Source organism: Podarcis bocagei, assembly GCF_964188305.1.
Source record: "Podarcis bocagei genome assembly, chromosome: 5".
NCBI classification, from domain to species: Eukaryota; Metazoa; Chordata; class Lepidosauria; order Squamata; family Lacertidae; genus Podarcis; species Podarcis bocagei.
Genome location: NC_138129.1, coordinates 7,582,711 through 7,588,710, shown reverse-complemented (window position 1 = coordinate 7,588,710; position 6,000 = coordinate 7,582,711). Strand labels below are relative to the sequence as shown.

At 52.8% G+C, this 6,000-nt stretch overlaps 1 protein-coding gene across 1 annotated transcript in view; it reads left to right on the top strand.

Moving 5' to 3' along the window:
- The first annotated feature begins 477 nt into the window (after positions 1–477).
- RGS19 (regulator of G protein signaling 19) overlaps positions 478–6,000 on the top strand; it is a 65,689-nt gene continuing 60,166 nt past the window's right edge. Inside the window, exon 1 of the mRNA XM_081196745.1 lies at positions 478–697. The gene's annotated coding sequence lies outside the window, so the exon portion shown is untranslated. The remainder of the gene's footprint in view (positions 698–6,000) is intronic.

The following is a 6,000-nucleotide window of genomic DNA, read 5'->3' as shown; positions in this document are numbered from 1 at the left end:
AAGAAGCGCGCAAAACGGAGCGCAGCCTGAACTTTCTCACGTGCGGAGCCCCTAAAAACACCCCCACCCACGCCCCAAAATACTACTCCGCTCTGCAACTTGCGCCGTCGGCGGATGCAATGCAGATGGCGAGCAGGTTCGATTTTCTTTCTCCCATTTGCAAGCCTCTTTCTCTCCCTGCTGCTTGAGCGGTTCCTTTGCACGGTGCAGCAGCAGGCGCTGGGGTTTTGCAACGCATGCATGCACCCGGGAAAAGGTGTGCATGTGCGCATGCATGCGTGTGCATGAGCTGGGGGTGGGCTGGCAATCCCTACTGCCCGGTCCCGGGAAGAGGGAGGTGGAGAGAGAGAGAGCGAGAGAGAGAGGAGCGGGAAGGGGGCTGGTTGGTTCGCTCTTGACGCGAGGAAGTGCAAAACAGCAGTTGCTTTAGGAAGTCAATCGCTGGGGCTGGGGGACGCGTGCGCAGTGGAGACCCTGCCAGCCAGTATTTTTTTTCTTCTTCAAAGCTTGCTTTCCAATTCTCTCTTCGCCTCCTTCCCTCCCCCCTCCCTTTCCTCAAAGGGTGTCGATTCTGGAGCTTTAAAATAAGAGGCGAGGAAGAAGCGGCCCGGGGGGGTTGGAAGGCAAGCAAGGCAGGAAGGCACGGATGTGCTCCAGCCGGCGGGGGGAGGCTGCAGGGGCCTCGGATGCACAGAACGTGAGTAACCCCCACTTTCCTTTATTTTTTGCAAAAAAATATATATTCTCTTATCTACGGAAAGACAGACCAGCATCCACTCTCCCTGGTCCTCGGCGCGGGTGCAAAAGGGAAGCGATCGGGCCGGGGGTGGGGGGCAGAGGAGGGGGGTGTTTCCTTGGAGGAGGGGAGGGAAAGAGCGGGATCGGAGCAGACCTTGCAAAAGAGAGAGAGAGAGAGAGAGAGAGAGAGAGAGAGAGAGAGAGAGAGAGGAAAAGCCCCTCCGCCCCCTCCCCGGTCCTCTTCCTGTCTTTGCATCGCGTTGCAAAAAAAAGAGACACGAAAAACGGCTTTCCTGAAACAGCCGCGCGGGGAAGCGAGAGAGCCTCTTTCTCCCTCCCGTCTTCATAAATGCATCAAGTGTGCCACGGGGGGGGGGGCAGAGAGATCCAGTTGCAATGGACTGGGAGGAGATGGGCAGCCAGGGTGGGGGTGGAGGGAAAGAAATAAGCCAACACACAGACCCCCCAGCTGCTTCGTGCTTGCAAATTGCTGGACTTGGGAGGGAGGGAGGCAAAGCTTGTGGATTTGGAGTGGGGGGGAGGTGGCCGCGTCCCGTTTTGCCAATTGAGCGAGGGTCTCTCTCTCCTCACACCCCGTCCGCTGGGGTGGGGGGGCACATTACATTTTTTAAAAAATAACACCCGCCCTATGGCCCTTTGCTTTTAAAATGAAAGCCATGTGCGGTGGTTTGCATACGATTTGAGAGAGAGAGAGAGAGCGAGGGAGCCTTCTCTATGCGTGGCTTTTGCTCGGAAGGGGATCCGGAATGGGAGTTTGCATCGCTTGCAACGCATTCGGTTGCCAGCTCCGGGGTGGGGTGGGGGCTTCCCTTTTGGAAGGAGCGGCCAGGGCAGGAGGCTGGCGCGCGCCCTCCGGCTTCCTCCTCCGTGACCCGGGGATTTGCCGGGCGGGTCGCGTGGCGAGTGATGCCCGTCAGACCTTGCACGAGTTGCTCGGAGCAAATATAAATTAATGCATGCATATATGTATGTATGTGTGTGTGTGCGCGCATATATATACATGCATTTATATATATATTATTTATATATATATTATATATATGCATTTAAAAAAATCAGGGTTGCGTTGGAAGGCTCCTTCAAGAGGGCGCTCCCAGCAGCCCGGCTGGGCTGCAGTCCCTTCCTAGCTTGCTTGCATGCCTGTCTGCATTGCAAGAGTGTTCCCCCGCCCCGCCCGCTCTGCTGCATCCTCGCCCCCCCCCCCCCGACGGTGGAGGGAAGGGAGGCGCAGGGGCTTTCCCATTCCAGAGTCTGCGGTGGGGGTTTCCCCTCCTCCTCTTCCTCCCTGCAAATATCCTCTCTTTCCCTCTCTCCAATTCCTCTCCCCACTCTTCAGCCCCACCCTGTAGAGCTGGCATCCTCTGCCGGAGCAAGGGAACCCCTGCTTTTGCACCGGGAGAGACAGCCCGCAGCAGAGATCTCCCCTTTTTCTACAGCAAGGAAATAGGACATGGGGGGGGGTATTCGGGTGTGGGATTTCCCTGTCTTTTAATTCCGGGGCTTCCCAGCGGAGAGGAAACCCGGCCTCGCCTAAGGAAGAGCTGCGTTTTGCCTGGCACCCCCACCGCATTACCTCCGAAAGCCCAGTTTAGTGGTGGCTCTTCTCCGGCATCTCTCTGCATGCAGAAATCCCCGCTGAATCCTTGGCGGAGGCATCCCAAGAAATGGGGGCAGGAGATATTCCTTGGTGATGGACAGCTGCCAGTCAGAATAGACGGGCCACTGGACAGGAGGAGCCAGAGAGATCTGCTTCAGTTACAAGGGACGTGTTCTGTTTGTTTTTTAACGGCTGCCTGGCTGAAAGTACCATGGCGATATACGTAATTTTGGCCGTGCTGGATTCGATCTCATGACAGCCCTGTGATGGAGGTCATCCCTAGCTCCCGCGTTGCAGATTCTGGAAAGGGGAAAAAAGGAGAAGCAAAGGGTGCGAAAGAGCTCAAGGCTAGGGAGGGATCTGAAGCCTGGCTTGGATTTTTATATTCATTTTATTGCTTTTTTATCTGACATGGTTCTCCCTTTCCTCATCCAATCCTGTGGGGTAGTTAAGGATCAGAGGCAGTGGCTGAACCATTGAGCTTTGTGAATGGGTCAGGATTTGAACCCAGGTCCTGATTCGGTTATGCTGTCCTGTGGTAACCCTGAGTTTCCTGCAGAATGTTCAATCTTTGTCGATACTGCCTCCGCATATCGACTGACATATGATACTGACTTTGAGAGGCAGTGTGGTCTAGTGGTCAGAGTGTCGGACTAGGTCCTGGGAGGCCGGGGTTTGGTCACGAAACTCACTGGGTGACCTTGGGAGCTGGTCACTCCTCGTTAGAAACTCAGATATATAAGCTTAGGCGCCAAATGGCTCCTTAAACCAGGGTTATAGTCACCCAAACAGAACGCCTTGTTGCCATTTTGGTGCCGGGCAGCTCAAAAGTCGTATGTTTCAACGCAAGTTTTTGTTTCCTGGAATTCGTTCTGATTGTGCAGATAAAATATGATGGGTGGGATTCTACAGGGTGTGTTGTTAGTGTGTGAGAACAGTCACGTTTGGTTCGAGGATGCCCGGGCATGTACCTCCAGATGGTGGTGATTTAAGTCACCGTTCTTAGCACCCAGGCATCTTCAGTTGGTCACAGGTGGACGATAAGGTAAAGGGACCCCTGACCATTAGGTCCAGTCGTGACCGACTCTGGGGTTGCGGCGCTCATGTCACTTTATTGGCCAAGGGAGCCGGCGTTTGTCCACAGACAGCTTCCGGGTCATGTGGCCAGCATGACTAAGCCACTTCTGGCGAACCAGAGCAGCGCACGGAAACGCCATTTACCTTCCCGCCAGAGCGGTACCTATTTATCTACTTGCACTTTGACGTGCTTTCACACTGCTAGGTTGGCAGGAGCAGGGACCGAGCAACAGGAGCTCACTCCGTCACGGGGATTCGAACCGCCGACCTTCTGATCGGCAAGTCCTAGGCTCTGTGGTTTAACCCACAGCGCCACCCGCGTCCTGGGTGCAAAATGCGCCTGGCAAATTTTGAAATGCTGAAGTCGCTGCCTCTCAGCCTGACCTACCACGCAGGCCTGTTGTAGGGATTAAATGAGTAGGGATAGAAGCATGTTTGCCACCATGAACTCCTTGGCAGGAAAACGTGAGATGCAACAAATATCTCCGGTTAAAGACGAGGAAACATCTTTTTCTGCCAGTCAGAGAGGTCAGGCAGACCAGTGGTCTCCGCCTAAGGTGTCATTCTGTTTTTCTGTAACTTTTTTGTTGTTGAATTCAGGAGGAATTGGTGGAAATGGGTGCAGTGTGAACCTCCAAGCGCTTGTGTGAATTGCGATTTGTCTCGTCCAGCACACTTTGGGGATATCTTAAGCCCAGTGGCTGTACCTCTCGATCTGAAAGGGGGGACCGTTCAGATTGCAAAAACAGTGGTGGCGACACCCTCCGTTTGTTTTGCTTTCCTGGCACAGGCGACGCGCAGCTGCGGCTTTGCAAAACGAAGAAACCTCAAAATGGGAAAGATGCGAGAGTCAATTAAAAGATCATTTATAAAACCACAAATTTAGAAAAAGGACTCCCACACTCGCTGCTTGGAGCCTAAGCTGCTCTCAGCTAGCGCCGACGAAGGAGAAGGCGGTGGCACAATTTGCCAGCCAGGTGGGGGCGGGCAGGTGGCGTCTGCCCCCCAGCAGGGGACCTGAGCGACATGCAGGTGTCTCTTTGCATGCCCAGCACCCAAATGTGGAAGGGAACCCCAGAGGGCATGGCAAGACCCCTTGAGAAACAAATACCCATCCAGCCCACCCTCTCAGATTGGCTCCTGCAGGCCTCTCATTCTCCAGACCATCTTCCTCAACGTGGCAGCACCCAAATATTTTGTACTACAGCTCCCAGTAGCATCAGACAGTTGCACTCCAAAACACCTGGGAGGGGGGTGCGCTAAGTTGGCGAAGGCAACTGCAAACCCTTCTTGCATTTGTATGGATTAAGGCTTTTGGTGTGGCAGAACTTTGGAACTTCCTGCCTGTTGATATCAAGGCAGGTGCCTTCGCTGTACTTTTCTCGGCAGCTGCTACTACTACTACTACTGGGCGGCTTCCACAAAGACCAAAAATACACTAAGATGCCACACATTAAAAACTTCCCTGAACAGGGCTGCCTTAAGATGTCTTCTGAATGTCAGGTAGTAGTTGTTCTCTTTGACATCTAGTGGAAGGGTGTTCCACAGGGTGGGCGCCACCACCGAGAAGGCCCTCTGCCTGGTTCCCTGTAGCTTTGCTTCTCGCAATGAGGGAACCGCCAGAAGGCCCTCATCGCTGGACCTCGGCGTCCGGGCAAAACGATGGGGATGGAGACGCTCCTTCAGGTATACTGGGCCGAGGCCATTTAGGGCTTTAAAGGTCAACACAAACGTTTTTGTGTGCGCATTGTTCTTATTGGTGGTGATTAGAGGTCGGCTGGCAAGCTCTACGGTATGTGGCCTTGAAGACGAAGCTCTGGCTATGGCTTAAGCTTTGTTTTAAACCAGTGGGTATTGCCCCCTTGATATTGAGGGACGATTTCCAATCATCGTGGGAAAGGGAGGTCACTAACGAGGTTCAATCCTGCGGATTGTCTCATCTTTACTTTGAGTCTATGTCGTACAATCAAGCTAGAGCTGTGATCTCCCGGAGATTGAGTGACATTGCTAGACAAGAGGACATAGCCCAGGTAAAACCAGGGATGTTCCTAGGGGACCAGATCTATCGGACCATACCAGCCCCCTACCTTGCAGAAATCCACTATGTGGAATACCGCAGACTTCTTACAGCGGCCAGATTAAATGTCCTTGACTCTGCGATATTGTGGGGAAGGTACAGGGGAGTACCATACGCCCAGAGAACCTGTCATTGTGCCATGGGTGTGGTTGAGTCCACCGAACACATCCTCTTGACTTGCCCTTCTTATGCAGAGCTTAGACAAAATTTTATAGACCCACTTCTACGTCAATTTAGCTCCCTACCTGGAGAAAACCAGGTTTTACACTTGCTGAATAACATCACTAGAGCTATACCTTCCTCGGTGGCCAAATTTCTTTTTTTAGCTTTTAAGCGTCGCAAGACTTTAATTGATTGTATTGATATGGGGCTATCTGTTTAGCCCATTTTAGTGTTGGCTAAGCTCTAAAATCTTCTTGGATGTTTTAACTGTGTATTGACAATTGTACTTTTTTCTGACTGACGGTCGAATAAAAGGTTGATGATGATG